The 16,447-nt window shown below is 41.6% G+C and overlaps 1 protein-coding gene and 2 long non-coding RNA genes across 4 annotated transcripts in view; 1 reads left to right on the top strand and 2 right to left on the bottom strand.

Moving 5' to 3' along the window:
• Window positions 1-16,447, bottom strand: part of LOC115192357 (carboxyl-terminal PDZ ligand of neuronal nitric oxide synthase protein) — a 248,088-nt gene that overhangs the window by 192,034 nt on the left and 39,607 nt on the right. The window lies entirely within an intron of this gene.
• On the bottom strand, window positions 3,548-4,964 carry LOC115192360 (uncharacterized). The gene is made up of 3 exons (XR_003877919.1): window positions 4,525-4,964; window positions 4,344-4,412; window positions 3,548-4,237 (listed from the first exon to the last, which is right to left on the bottom strand). It is a non-coding gene; the product is annotated as an uncharacterized LOC115192360 (long non-coding RNA).
• LOC115192359 (uncharacterized) lies at window positions 8,392-10,783 on the top strand. The gene is made up of 3 exons (XR_003877918.1): window positions 8,392-8,747; window positions 10,035-10,140; window positions 10,271-10,783. It is a non-coding gene; the product is annotated as an uncharacterized LOC115192359 (long non-coding RNA).

Below are 16,447 nucleotides of genomic sequence, written 5' to 3'. Positions count from 1 at the left end.
TTACAGTGAAATGCATAGATCTCAGCTGTCTATCTCTATCTCTCTGTGGAGGAGGCCTTTGGTTTATGAACATGACAGTGATTCACCAGCAAACAATTTCCATAGTGGATCACAGCTCTCCAGATTAGAACTACCCTCAAGATTTCTGTGTGTGTGTGTGTGTGTGCACATACGTGGGTGTGTGTGTGTGTAGGGTAGCCAGTTTAATATGCCTACATTAATTCTCAGAGCCTAGCACTAGCAACCAGGCTGAACGGTAGAGCCAGGGGGATTTCTCATTTGACATTTTGCTAAGGAAAAGCCATTACCTCTCCAACACAGAAGCCACCTTTTGTACCTGGCCTCTAATACCAGGGAGCTGCATGTCTAAATGAAGTAGCAGCAGAAGCTGCAGTATCTGGGCTACATTACCCTGTGACAAGATGAAGAGTGGCGTTGGGCTCCGAGGGCTGTGTGTGTGTGTGGAGGGAAGGAAACACACCTCAGTCTGCTGACAACACTAAGGCTGCTAGATGAGTTTGTCATCGTCTAAAGAGGCAACAGGGGAATCTCTGCTGATATCTTTATTAATGTACAGTACACTAAGCTAAGACCATGCCTCCTGAATGAGTAATTCCCCTGAGAGCTCTGCCAACAAGCAGTAAAACATATCCTTAACATATTAGTGGGCATTTCTATTGGGGTTGATACATTTTTCCTAAGGTAAAATCAAGTATGAAATGTAAAAGTGGTAAGGGACAGATCGAAATGTACTGGGCGGCAGGGGCTGGTCCAACTTAAGGTGTCATAAAAAAATGCACCCCCCTCCCCAACACTAAACATTTTCACATGACCCTCCCCTTGTACTGTAAAATGAACTGAACACCATCCCCCCCTCATAGAATTAACTGAAAATAATGTTTATGACCAAAAATAACAATAACTGTAGCGACCCTGTGTTTATAAACGTGGATAGCGACTTTGCCATTTCAGCATGCTTTTGTGGCACAGTCAATGCCACTCAGGGCTACGGGCCAGAAGGTTGAGGGTTTGCCAACCACAACAGACATACTCACTCTCCCTGCCTGTTTCATTACACGATCAGAGCCGGCTGCAGACAATGATCAGCTAGAGGGGAATCTGATTTTCAACATTTTGATGCCATATTTATAATTATATAAAAAAAAATCCACCAATAGGTTTCTGTGCCAATGCACCACACAACCAATAAACAAAGCCTACCGACTTCGGGCACTTCAATATCATGGTTTGCGTTTTCAACGCCACAATAAATAGATTATGGTAATCTCAAAAAAAATACATCCCTCCCTACCTTGTCGGCCCACCAAGTATCGAAGGCTTGGCTTGACAATCTCCGAATGTCATTAAACGTTTTGGTGTTGCACAATATATATAGAGATGAAAAAATGCTCAACCTCCAGATGAGTATCGGGGGGAGTTTAAGTACTATTCTTACAAGCTTGTTTGGCTGGTAGCTTATTGTTTAGATGTTGGGGGCTGCTGGTGAACCATGATGTGCAGGCATAATCAAAGTGACACTGGACTAGTGCACTTGCCAGAGTCTTTAGGGTGTCTATAGCTAGGTTTCCATCCAATTGGTGACAGATTTACATGCAAATATTCTAAAACCTTCATAAAAACTACATGCCACTTCAGAGTCTCCATTAGCAAAATTTGGAGCTGGACAACATGAAAGGGAAGATTTTAATTTACCGGTCATTTGAGAAATGTAATGGACATCCATATGAATTCAGATCTTGGCTCAGCCAGCGGCATCAAAAAATTAGGGACGTTGGCCAAAGGAGCCACATTTACGTGTCCTTAAAAACAGCTATAACAAATTTGTGTTTCGATATGTAGCATACGCAAAAATGTATAGCCTATTTTTTTTTTATTGTTTTTTAGGATACTTTTCCAAAACAATAATTGTCCATCTCATGGTTCTGCTGTCAGAGATTTGAGCACTAAATGTATCAGGGCATTGCATGCATGGGCCTATAGGCTTATGTGTCCACTGTATGATATTCATGTGTATTATCATGAACTTCAAATAGGCCTACCGGTAGCCAGTGATGTTGTGTTAAAAAATAAATAGGTGAGTAAACTCTGATTGCCGGTCGCTGTGAAAAAAGTAATACGCCCTATACTTTCAATGCATTTTTTTAAATGAAAAGTTGGGTAAAAGGCATTTAATTTAGTTGACCCTCCACTAGGTCTACACCACATGCCAGAAGCCTACCCTCTCAGCCAAGGCATATGGTGGAGGGTAAACAAAATGACAGCAAAAATTAGGAAGTACAAAGGAAAATCGATGTGTAAAGGAGCTCAGCTGAGGCTGAAATTGCGCACTACTGGATGGACAGTGCCACCACATAAAAATAAATTGTTTAAACCGTGACAGAAAGGTGGGGGTGTTCATTTCATTGGGGGTGTCATACCTAAAAGTGTGTGTCCCCCTCCACGTCACAATGGGATTCGAAAAGTTCTAGCTTCCGTTGCTAGGGCTGTTCATAGAACTTGCAAAATTCTGACAGGTTACGTAAGGAACCAAAGCGTCTGTTGCTATGCTGGTTGCTTGGCTCTATTTTACCTGGTAGAGGTCGCGAAGGACGGAGAACGCGGGCAGATGTAGTTCTATTTCACCTCATAAGCGCTCGCACAGTCCGCGCAAAATTATTACCTCAGAATTGCTCCCCAAGGATGGTGTTTTTGACGGTGACTACCTGCTGACTACCTACTGTTTCAGAGGACAGAAAAGACTGGAAAGAGAACACTTTCTTTACAACATATTTGTCTTTAAAAAGAACATATTGTAAAATAGGAAGAAATTATTTAAGCTGTTTTAAGATTGACTTTGCTAGCTGCTGTACTTATTTACAGTGCCTTGCCAAAGTATTAATCCCCCTTTGCGGTTTTCCTATTTTGTTGCATTACAACCTGTAATTTAAATAGATTTTTATTTGGATTTCATGTAATGGATATACACAAAATAGTCCAAATTGGTGAAGTGAAATTTAAAAAAATACTTATTTCAACAATTTTTTTTAAATTAAAAACGGAAAAGTGGTGCGTGCATATGTATTCACCCCCTTTGCGATGAAGCCCCTAAATAAGATCTGGTGCAACCAATTACCCTCAGAAGTCACATAATTAGTTAAATAAAGTCCACCTGTGTGCAATATAAGTGTCACATGATCTCAGTGTATATATACACCTGTTCTGAAAGGCACCAGAGTCTTCAACACCACTAAGCAAGGGGCACCACCAAGCAAGCTGCACCATGAAGACCAAGGAGCTCTCCAAACAGGTCAGGGACAAAATTGTGGAGAAGTACAGATCAGGGTTGGGTTATAAAAAAAATATCTGAAACTTTGAACATCCTGCGGAGCACCATTAAATCCATTATTAAAAAATAAATTGAATTGTTATGCATGCTCAAGTTTTCTGTTTTTTTTGTGTTATTTCTTGTTTGTTTCACAATAAAAAATATTTTGCATCTTCAAAGTGGTAGGCATGTTGTGTAAATCAAATGATACAAACCCCCCAAAAATATATTTTAATTCCAGGATGTAAGGCAACAAAATAGGAAAAATGCCAAGGGGGGTGAATACTTTCGCTAGCCACTGTACCTCAACCTGCCTAGTCAGCTAGCCAGATACAGGAATGGTGGGCGAACATCCTGAAGGTAATTCTCTTTGCAAACAACAGCAGCGTCCAGGACACCACCGAGTACGGACGGGAGCTGCAGCTGTTGACTGATGTAAACAACGCAATTGTATATACAATTATTGCATATACTGTGGTGATTGACAGTGTTGTTGTTTGTCTATTGCTATTTTTGTATAATGTCCTTTCAGATCACTGAAACCCCTCCTGATGTGGTGGAAGTTGTCGAACCAGATCAGAACACCTTCAGTCACGGACTGAAAGGGTGTGGAGGTTTTTGACCAGATAAAAATGATTGTCCGCTGTTAATTTATTTTCTGGTCCTCCAAGAGATAATATCTCAATTATATTTAAATTTGAAATATAATTGCATGTATTCCTTTTATCAATCAAGGTGAGACTGAACATGGACAAGGCTCAGGAGAAACAGAAGTAGAGCTACCGGAGCAGAATCAAGAAGGGAACGAAGTGCTACAACCTCCGGGCGAATGACTTGGTTTGGAAGAAGGACGAATGGAAGGTGAGACCTGGGAAACCTCGCTGCTCTTTCGCTCCTAGCTGGGGTCACCATCTGTTAAGGTGAATATAAAACATCTCAGATAATAACTATTTGCAACCTGAAGCTAGTTTTAGTTTCACTAACACCAATATTTGTCTACTTGTCTTCCTAGGGTTACCTCGGTGGAAGCCAACAATCTTCTTCAGTTGGAACAGTTGGATGGTCGACCACTGGAAGCCCTGATACTCTACACGTTGGTGAAGCCCAACAGACAAAGTATGTTAAGCTTTGGTTGACATTTGAGAAAGCAAGAAATGGTAGTTGTGCTGAGCTTATAAAAATGTACCTCTTCAATTTACCTCTCCAAACGTTTTTAGGACCATCGGCTGTCCGAGCCCCCCAGGACTTATCCCATCCACCAGAGCCAGTGAGTTTGGATCAGTCTGATTCTCTGTGCGTTAAGTCAGAGGCGGACCAGCTTGAGGCAGGCTATACCTTCCAAAACTGTTGAAAAGTACATATCTCCCATTTATAACACTTCACTAATCCATCAAATTTTCTCACAGTAAAATGTAACCTGTGTGCTTGCTTGTTTATTTCTCTGCCTCCTACCATGTTCCCTTTAACTCTGCTCCTGTTCTCCAGGACCTAGGAGTTCTGCCCAACACCCAGATGTGGATCCACCTGATGTGAAACTAAAATCTTGAATATTGCCAGGTTGGTTTTCACAGCTGTTTCACAAGGTGTGTATATTATTGTAGCCACTGTAGCTCTGAATCCACAATATGGCAGAGATTGAAAAGCCATAAAACATACAGTACGAGCCAAAGTTTGGACACACCTACTCATTCAAGGGTTTTTCTTTATTTGTACTATTTTCTACATTGTAGAATAATAGTGAAGACATCAAAACTATTAAATAACACATATGGAATCATGTGTAACCAAATTAGTGTTCAACAAATCAAAATACATTTTATATTTGAGATTCTTCGAAGTAGGCACCCTTTGCCCTGATGACAGCTTTGCACACTCTTGGCATTCTCTCAATCAGCTTCACCTGGAATGCTTATACAACAGTCTTGAAAGAATTCCCACATATGCTGAGCACTTGTTGGCAGCTTTTCTTTTCTTTTTTGTCAAATAGCCCTTAGACAGCCTGGATGTGTGTTGGGTCATTGTCTTGTTGAAAAACAAATGATAGTCCCACTAAGCGCAAACCAGATGGGATGGCGTATTGCTGCAGAACGCTGTGCTTTGCTGTCACTAGCAAAGCACCCCCACACCATCACACCACCTCCTCCATGCGTAGGAACCACACATGCAGAGATCATCCATTCACCTACTCTGTGTCTCACAAAGACATGCTGGCTGGAACCAAAAATTTCAAATTTGGACTCATCAGACCGAAGGAGATTTCCATCTGTCTAATGTCCATTGCTTGTGTTTCTTGGCCCAAGCAAGTCTCTAATTCCTTATTGGTGTCCTTTAGTAGTGGTTTCTTTGCAGCAATTCAACCATGAAGGCTGCAATTTCTGAGGCTGGTAACTCTAATGAACGTATCTTCTGCAGCAGATGTAACTCTGGGTCTTCCTTTCCCGTGGCAGTCATGAGAGCTAGTTTCATAATAGCGTTTGATGTTTTTTGCGACTGCACTTGAAGAAACTTTAAAAGTTCTTGAAATGTTCTGGATTGACTGATCTTCATGACCTAAAGTAATGATGGAGTGTCATTTCCCTTTGCTTATTTGAGCTGTTCTTGCCATAATATGGACTTGGTCTTTTACCAAATAGGGCTATCTTCTGTATACCACCCCTACCTTGTCACAACACAATTGATTGGCTCAAACACATTAAGAATGAAAGAAATTCCACAAATTAACTTTTAACAAGGCACACCTGTTAATTGAAAAGCATTCCAGGTGCCTACCTCATGAAGCTGGTTGAGAGAATGCCAAGAGGGTGAAAAGCTGTCATCAGGGCAAAGGGTGCCTACTTTGAAGAATCTCAAATATAAAATATATTTTGATTTGTTGAACACTATTTTGGTTACACATGATTCCATATGTGTTATTTAATAGTTTTGATGTCTTCACTATTATTCTACAATGTAGAAAATAGTACAAATAAAGAAAAACCCTTGAATGAGTAGGTGTGCCCAAACTTTTGACTGGTACAGTATATATTCAACCACAAAGGTGTACTAATGAGCTATGCGAGATATACTTTTTTTATCATAATGGAGGACTACTGACATATTATTTCAGTGTAGATAAGGGAAAGGCAGGTGAAGATTGACATGACAGCCAGACAAGCCTGTGTATGAATCAAATGGATTTGTATATGAATTGAGTGGAAATTAGCTGACTTTGTGATCTGTAAAGTGAGTAACTTTAATGTATCAAGCAGATGACAAGTTTTCTTTGCTATTTCCGAAACATAGCAACGTTTAAGACATGGATTTCATGTTGTAATGTTAGCAAGGTACCCAAAAGTAGTTCGAAGTAATGTTTTCATTTTATTAGCTAAACAAAACTTATTTAAACAGTAATTGTTGCGGAAATCAGCCTTGTTTGCATAGCAATTAAGAACATAATTTAGGGTGTATTGATCTCAAATTCTAATCATTAGGTCATCACACCGTTGATATAGCAACGGACTCTAATAGTTTATATATTTCATTGTGATGCAGGGGGCGCCCGCCCGCCACAAGGGTCGCTACAGCACGATGAGCCAAGTAAAACCCATCCGGCCAAACCCTCTCCTAACCCGGATGACGCTGGGCCAATTGTGCGCCGCCCTATGGGAATCCCGATCACGGCCATTTGGGATACAGCCCGGGATCGAACCCAGGTCTGTAATGACACCTTAGACCGCTGCGCCACTAGGGAGGCCCTTAAAAACACGTCTTCAATTCTACTTACATGACTGAAGACATAAGCAACATAGTTTTTAATACGGCAAATTAGTAGCCTACTCTGCTGACACTGACAAACAGATCAGTGAAAAACACACTTCTCTTGAATGCAACCATCTAATCTAGGCCTACGAAAATGGGAGACACAAATTGTACAATATGACGTCCATCTAGTCTGGAGGAGGGAATTATTGTTCCCCCCCCCCAAAAAAACTTTACAGTGATATTCAAATTGGTCACATACACATGGTTAGCAGATGTTAATGCGAGTGTAACGAAATGCTTGTGGGACCTAAAGCGAGACGCGATCTCTGTCGGCGCTATCATCTGATCCAATGATAAAGGCAGTGAATATGCGCACACTCACATGGTATATGGATGATGCTCTCTGCTGGTGCCAATAAAATAGTGTAACGACCAGTGATGCCAACTTAGCAATTTTGTTGCTAGATTTAGCAACTGTTCAGACTACCCTGGCAACTTTTTTTTCAAACCGCACCAAGCAACAAATTTAGCTACTTTTAAAAATGTATTTGGAACTTCTAGCAACTTTTGAAAAGTGACTCAAACGCTAAAATGCACGTATTTTCCCTCTAAATTACACAAAAACAATTTTCTCTGTCACACACTCAGTCACAACACACGTGCCTGGCTGCAAATGTGCATTGAGTGACGTCAGCAGAAGGCCAGCAGCAATTTCAGTACATTGCAAATCATTGTTGGCTGACTGCAGTAGTAGGGGTTCGAAGAGCCAAACCCAATGAATATAGTTGGTCACGAATGTTTGATCTTGAACAGAACTTACAACATCAATCAACATGTCTCAATCAAAATTGTACAGACAGAAGTACAGAAAAGAGTGGGAGTCTGTACCTGAACAAATGTCAAATCATATTTTTTGCCGAGATGGCCAGTCAATTTGAGTAACATTATTGTGTATTCTACGTAATGACGCAGTTTTACGTTATCATGCAATGACATCAAAACGTCACTTAGCAACTTTTAGCAACAAATCAACCTGCCTCTAGCAACTTACCCTGAAAATTAGTTGGCAACACTGGTAACGACCCTGGGTTTATAAGCGCGGAAATCGACTCTGCCGCACAGTTGTTAGCGCGCTGGACTTCGGGCTAGAAGGTCGAGGGTTCGAGACCTGCTCCCTGTTGTTTCATTACAATAGTTTACTGTTCACTCAATTGGGAGTTGAGAATTTTGATAACTAGAGACAGATTAGATTATATTCTTAGCAATAGCCATTTGCTTTTTTGAAGTATTGTGATGGGCCTAGGCTTATTTAATAGGTAGGAAGCATTCGTTTTTACTCACCAAAGCATCAACACAGTGTGATCAAAGGCTTAGTAATTTAGTTGTAGCAAGCAGCCAGTGTTAGTTTTCATTTCAGACCCAACATTCATTACGACTCATTTGTGGCCCAAAAACGAGAAGCTAGCTTTGAAGTGGAACCGGTTTGTCAGGTTGAAGCGAGCGGATTGGAGTAAGGGAACCGCAGGCACGTCTACTGTATGAGGTGCTCATTTAACCCCAGAGGATTTTGATGGCTATAACCAGCGGAAGGCATGATTCTGAATGCGACTGAAACCAGGTGCTTTTCCGAGCTACCGGTAACTTTACATCACGAGTGTTAGCAGTGATGGAGACAAACCGGGTAAATTGAACTAGTTTGTATTAATTATATCTATCCATCATCTAACTAACATTTCTAGATTGTTATATCTAGCTAGCTAAGTTTTATTATAAGGTTGCTACCTGTTTACTAGTAACGTCACAAGTAAGGCTACACTGCCTGCAATGTTTTTGACCAGCTAATTAGCTAATGTGGGGTTAATTTTCGGTTTTATGCTTCTGCAGATATTGAATGTGCAACTATAATTATGGTTTATAATATATCGGAACTTAAACAGGACAGCATAATGGGTAGACAAAGAGAACATTGCGTAACAAGGTGTAGGCAGCTGACTTAGTGATAGGAGGTTGTGAAACCCATCACAAGGGGAGCATGTGAGGAACAGAGAGTGGAGAAACAACTGTATAAGTAAATCACTGGAAATTGAGTGGTTGCTGACTCTTGAGTATACACTAAGAAGATAAGATCCAACGCCTGGCAACATGTGATGCGCCAGGAGGCTTGGACCAGCCTGTGCGCCTGCGATAGGCTGAGTAAGTCTAAACCACGCTCAGCCTCTACTCTGATAGGCCCGCTCTGAGCGGGATCTATCTCTGTCAGAGTATTAAAGAAGAACTTTGTGCTTAAACAGAGAGTTCTCTGTATACCCTGCGAGGTGGTGCAGTGAGCCCGTATATACGAACATCATATTTACCATTTGTACTATCATTCTATTTACTTAAAGATGAATTAAATAATCATTGCAAAACTAAGTTGCATGGTTTGTTTGTATCCTAATACCAGATTCGATTGACGCAACCCAACACTAACGTGTCATAGCCTCTCTCTCTGCTAGCTAGTAATCTTATCCAGTTTGTCAATTTGGGACTGTGTTTCAAAAACATGTCGACACATTGCTGGGATTGAGACATTGGAGCCAGCCAGCCACATCTCGAACTTGCCTAGCTAGCTAACGTCAGCTAAAGTTACGGTCCTGTTGTTCAATGTCATTGCATTGCAGCTCTTCAGTAAGGCCATTCTCCTGCCAATGTTTTATCTATGGAGATTGCATGGTTGTGTGCTGAATTCTATACACATCAGCAACGGGTGTGGTTGAAATAACAGAATCCACTAATTTGAAGGGGTGTCCACATACTTTTGTATAGTGTAGCAGTTGATACTAGTCGTACGGGTGTGTGACGTCTTTATTGATTCGTCTGGCTTTGTGGATGGTTCTGGATTTGTGGAGTGATGAGATGCTTTGGCACTTGACTCTGCAGACCTTGCTCACAATGTTGACTGTTCTGTGTTGGTGTTTGTTATTGACAGTGAACCATACTAGCCATAGCATCCTGTCCATGTCCCTTGTACTGCGTGGCTCTCCTCATCCCTCCGCTTCTCTGGCCTGCTCTGAAACAGCTTGAGTACTCACGCAGTAAGTATTGTTATCTCATTGGTAATATACTGTGTCATAATATGATTCAAAGTCTAAATGTTTAACAATATTTGAGAACGAGTAACTTCCTAATTTATTTTTCTGTCTTTCTCCCTCTCTCTTCCTCTAGGAACCTGAATACCACCTCAGTCCAACATCAGCCTTCTGTCACGCTGCCATCAACACACCTGCATCCAGCCCTAAACTGACTCCTGTTTGCCTGCTGTAACTGTCATTAGGGTTTTATTACACCAAGTTGTTCCCTTTTATCCTCTGCACTTGTTTACTTCCCATTACTGAGATGAGATAATGGGATTAGAGTAAGCAGCACCTGTAACAAGCCTAACTCCACACCCGCCCTCGGTCTATGTTCATCGGATGTTGTGCTCCTTGACACTCCTCACAACAAGCGCTGTACATCTTTGCTGCTGCCGCCAAGCTTTCAGAGTGGAACTCAATTACCCATAAAGAAATGTATACAATTATTTATTGAATTTCTAAATTGTATTGTTATAGTTAATATACAATCATTATTATAGGGACTGCGTCCACAAAGTGGAATGTTGACAGATAAAAAAAAAGAAGACCCATGATGAAAGTGTTGTATTGGTATAACATATATTAATAAAAAGGTAAAAACATGTTTGAATTTTTCTTATGGTAACTTGAAGCAGGTTGTCAAGTCCTGACCAGTATAAGGGTTAATTGTTATTATAGTTTGGTCAGGACGTGGCAGAGGGTATTTGTTTTATGTGGTTCGGGGTGGTGGTTTTTGTAGAAGGGCATTTGATTTAGGTATTCCGGGGTTTTTGGGCACTGTTATGTTTATGTATTTCTATGTTTAGTCTAGTGAATCTGTTTCTATGTTTAGTTAATTGGGGTAGGGACTCTCAATTGAAGGCAGGTGTTGTCTATTTGCCTTTGATTGAGAGTCCTATATATTAGGGTGTGTTTGTAGTTGTGGGAGATTGTTTCTTGTTTAGCATGTGTGAGCCTGACAAGACTGTTTTGTTGATCGTGAGTTCGTTGTGTTTATTATTTTGGTGTTCACTTTTGAGTTAAAATAAACATCAAGATGAGCATCCACAATCCTGCTGCATTTTGGTCCTCCTTTCCCGACTACAACCGTGACACCGGTGTAGGGCGTGTTCTCCTCATTTGGAAACCTATTTCTTGTCCCATTGACTGCACACACTGGAATTGGCACACAGTTGTACTGCCCCAGATAGCCCCAATTCCAGGTGTTAAACTACCCGTAGGCAACGGTTCTGAACTTCCTAAAAAGTGTACTACTAGGGGGAGTGGTGTAACATTATTTGAGTTCATTATTGCATTAGATTAGTGGGGATTCTATTTCTAGATTAACTATATTGACATCCATGCAGAACGTGGAGAAGCCAGAATGTTGTGTCATACAGCCCACTCCTTCCTCTGTCATCGTGGACGTTGCCTGACAGTTTTCCTGACAGCGCAGACCCCATGTGTATCGGCATGGGAATATCCCTGCTGCACGAGCACCTACAACATGTTATTTTTACGCGGTTCAGCCGTAGTTAGGAAGGAAGTGACATTATAGGGTGTATTCTCAGAAGCAAAGTAGCTGGCAATATTACCAATCAACATTCCCAACATGTGGAGCCGCATCCTACACTACAAGTTAAGCACCAGTGCACTCTCAGAAATGGGAAAGTGATCCCTGCCTCAGCAGCCTGCTCTGCCACCACCTCGTCTTCATCAGATTTTCCAAAAAGGTCAGGCCCAGGGAAAACAGAGTTCCTGCTATGCTCGGAGTCGCTGCTTTTGTCAGATATTTTGACAATTCGTATCTGGCGGAAGTTTCCTCTGCAGTCAAATGCTAGCTTGCAAGTCTAGTTAGCTGGCTAAAATAGCTAGCTAGGATTCTTACATCGGAAGTGCCGCTCTCGCTTTGTTAGGTAGTTAACTCGGCCTACAGTCCTTACCATGATGGGCCCCAGATGTCAATATGTAAGTCTCTGCTCTCTCTTAGCTTTTTTTTATCTGCTGGAGGGTTTTGTTTTAGTTATGTTTTGTGGGTTACTGCCTGTGCTTGCTGATCTTCGTTGTTGTAACGTTAGCTGGCTAGGCTAGCTAGCTGGCTAAAATATCTAACGTTAACTGGCTGGCTAAGATAACGTTAATTGCATATAACATTCTTTGATAACTGGTTAGATGTGGTTATGGATTTCCAAAAATTTGGTTTACTTTAATGTGGGTTGTAAACTAGGTGTTGATAGCAACTGGCTGACTCATCAAATGCTAACGTAATGTTAGCAGGCTGGTAGGGCTAATGCTAGCTAGCTAGTAGGACTACCGTTAACAGGCTAGTTGACTAGCAACCTTGCAAGCTGATTTGTAACAATATATTCATAAAGTAAGTTAGCTGAACATTTAATTGAAATCAGTAGTCATGAGTGCAAACGATTTGGTTTAATTTGAAGATATACATTTGAATTTATTTCTGTTGGAGTTTACAATATAGGGAATAGGCTGGCTTGCCGGGTCCTCCATATTACGTCACACCCCGCAAATGTTTTTTCTGGAATGACTTTGGCATTCTTCAGAAGTTTTATGCAATATCTAGAAAAATAGAAAAGTGAGGTATAACTTTGCATTGGGACTTTTGATGCATATTGTAATGCAAATCCATATGCTACATTTGGTTAAGTTTATGCTATCTACCCTTTAACTGCTTTTCACTGACCACTGCAACTCAACAATCAACTTTTTGGTAGGCTCTTTGCAAAACGCGCTGCCCAAATTACGTGCTTAAAACAATCCACAGCTCATAGAAGTTAATGATCATTTGTGGCCAAATGATGCTCTCTGGTGTAGTATTTTGAATGATTTTATTTATTTCTGTAATTTAATTTACTTCAGGGGAAGTTTATCTTCCCCTAGCCTATTGGACGCGCCGCCTATGCCAACATCAATGTGTAACCGGTCCATAAAACAGCTGGCCGCGAAGCTTACAAGGTCAACTTCAAATGCCAACATCAAATTCAAAGCAATCGGCGCACTACCTAAACGGCTGAAAAGCAAACTGTCTGCTGAGAGAAAGGCCGTGCAGGCTGGCAGATTCTCTAGGAGAGATGCTCTGCATGATCCTAAAGCCAGCCAATCGAAATGCTGAACAGCCATTGCATTTTAATCAGGATTGGAATGATTTCAGTCAACTTTTTTGTAGCCTACTTTTACATTTTTGGTCTTGAGCTGTGGAACTTAATTAAAAAGGGGTCTGAAATGAGAGCAGCATCTCCATTAGTTACAGCAGGGCCTGACAAAAGTCTGTGCTGCTTCTCAGAAGAGAAACGGTGAATCAGCCAAAGTTTCAACCCTCCATTTTATGAAGGGAGAATAAAATGACTCGCTTAATGTATTGCTTAGCAAAGGACATCGAGGAGAGAAGGAGGAAAGGTGAGAGATTGAGAGTCAGGGAGCAAAGTAGAGAGAGAAAGCGACGGAGGGAGAAAAGGAGGGAGTGGGAGAGGGAGGAAGGGAAAAAAGGAGAGAGGGAACATAAGGTTTGACTTAGAGTGGTCAGTCTCTCTGGGAAACGAAGGATGGGGTCCGACTATGTTTCCACACTCTGGGTCAGTGCTGTTTACGGTACATTGCTGCTGTCAAGAGAGGGTGCACACACACACACACACACACACACACACACTGGGTCTTTGAGTGTGTGAGCTGCTCTTCAGGGAGGATAGAGAGGGCAGGCACTCCAGAATGAGTCCCACTGACAGCCAGCGAGGATATATGGGAGAGGAATCCTCATCTATGCTGAGCCTTCTGCATATCTTACTGCTCCACACAAATGACTATATAGCCCCACAGATAATCTAGAACAGGGATGGGTAACTCCAGTCCTCTAGGGCCTGCTTGGTGTCACACTGACCGTGTCTAAACTTGACAGTTCATGCAGTATTCTGATAATGGAGTTCTGATCATGGAATTCCGAACACGTCATGTGTCTACATTTACATTTAAATGTGTCCACCATGTCCACATTGTGTCCGTTCCCGCGCTATATTCAAATGCCGTATGCATTCTACAAACTGTGCAATAGCCAAAATATTATAATAACACAACAACGGATGGCAGTAGCTAACTACTTTAGCTAAGTAGCCAGCTAACCTCTGTAGCAAGCTAGCAAGCAGCGCTAAATGGATTGCAAATGAGTTAGCATAACTCTAGCCAAACAAAACACGCCAGGAACATATTCCCTCAAAGTTATAATGAAAAGGTGCCTCTCGGTCCCAAAACACAAGTTTTCTGGAGACTTGTGGGAGGAGTGCTGATGATGTTGCCCACTGTGTATGTCAAGTGTAGACACTTGACGTACACAGTGGGCAACATCATCAGCTAACCAGCTAACATATTCTGAATCCAATCAACTAATCATGATTTCAGTTTAGAATGCAATTAGTTTAATCAGCTATGTTTGCTAGGGATGGGGGAAAAGTGTGACACCACTCCGGCTCCCGAGGACTGGAGTTGCCCATGACTGATCTAGACCTCTGTGTGAGTCAAGCGTCTGTTACAACACTAGGCTAGCTAGCTATCACTCCTTCCCACAGCACTACTCGCTAAGGCCCTACAGTACAGCCACACTGCTGAAAGCTTCTAATAAAACCACTGAGCTATTTACACACAGCTACTATCTGCCAACCCAGTCTCCCTGTGGGGAAGCCAGACATTACACATAAGAAGGATATGGGTAAGCAGTGGTGTGTTAGTGCTGGGCTCAGTTGGTAGAGCATGGTGCTTGCAACACCAGGTTTGTGGGTTCGATTCCCACAGGGGACCGGTATGGGAAAAATGTATGCACTCGCTCTGGAAAAAAATTCTAAAATGTCAAACAAAAGCCTGCACACCGTGCAGTTTTCCAGGACCAGTGTTATATGTAGATGATGATCCCTGATGTAGGCTTGCTATATCCTCAGAGAGCAGCAGTAGCATCACATTAAGACTTTAACACCCAGCAGCATCCCTCCCACTTCAGAGAACAGGACAGGACATTAATGGAGCAGAGGTTGTTTAATTTGACAGGCGCCTGGATCCCATCTCATTACTGTCAATCACATAGACACAGGTAAACACCAGGCAGCAGGGTAATTGAAGAGCCAAATAAATGAGATGCTGAGAGTGAATCACTGAAACACAATGCCTCTGCCTGTCTCTCTCTTCTCTGTCTCGCTGTCTGTCTTTCTCTCTGTTCTCTTTCCCCCTCTTTCTGTCTAGCGGTCTCTCTCTTTCTATATTTGTCTGTACCCCTCTCTCTCCCTCTCTTTTCTATCGCTCTCTAACAAGGCTGTAATGCTGTTTAAATGAAACCTCTGTAGTTAATTTGAGACAAAAGGAACTGTAGATGATGTGGCGTGGGAGACACAAGGGCTGGAGGAGCAGTCCCCACCATGCCTATACTCACACCCATACCCATACATATCCATGTGCACCATATCCATACCCACACTCAAACCCATACCAATGTCCTATACCCAGACCTATACCCTGTACAGTAAAAAGGGAGCTAGGCAAAGGGCACACATACATTTACAGGCGCTATACAAACAGTAGTTGACCCCTAGGATCCTGTCAGGTCAGTTCAGTCATTCAGTATGAGCTAATTAGTTTCCTCTGTTCAATATGAATAAATTACAATATTTATTAGGACTATATTGTACTTACTGGAATAATTACACAGTAATAAGGGCACTGTAATGTAAAAATGTAACAAGGCCTGATTTAACTATTTTCACACATAACCTGTTGTTCTCCTGCCAACAACAACAGCTGCTGTTATCCCCCAGTAGCGTTACGCACTCTGGGCAGCGGGCCTCGGCTCTCAAACAGTTTGCACCTTTACGGGAACCTCTAAGTTACAATGTCTAAAAATAACAAACAATGAGTGATAGCAAGCTATGTGGTGTGGTGGGAGTATGGGAGAATTCAACATATTTGAAAAACACTAAAGATAAAAACTTTCTCCTGAGGAGACGCGATGTTCCACAGGAATCTCTTTTGAGATAGAAATCTAACTTCACATGCACATATAGGACCTTGTAAGCTAGGACCATGAGCGAATATTGACCTTATAACCTTTGCATGTACTGGTAAAACAGTGATGACATAGCCTACTTTTACCAAACAGCCAACATTATCATGCAGAGGAGGAATCAACAGGACATAGAAAAAGTAAATGGTCATAAGACAAGAAACACAGGATGATGGTGAATATTGAGTTCAAATAAATAAAAGAGGCTACATTTTAAGACGGACAAAGAAAAAG

This window comes from Salmo trutta, chromosome 4 (genome assembly GCF_901001165.1).
Source record: "Salmo trutta chromosome 4, fSalTru1.1, whole genome shotgun sequence".
NCBI lineage: Eukaryota > Metazoa > Chordata > Actinopteri > Salmoniformes > Salmonidae > Salmo > Salmo trutta.
This window is presented reverse-complemented; position numbering and strand designations above follow the sequence as displayed.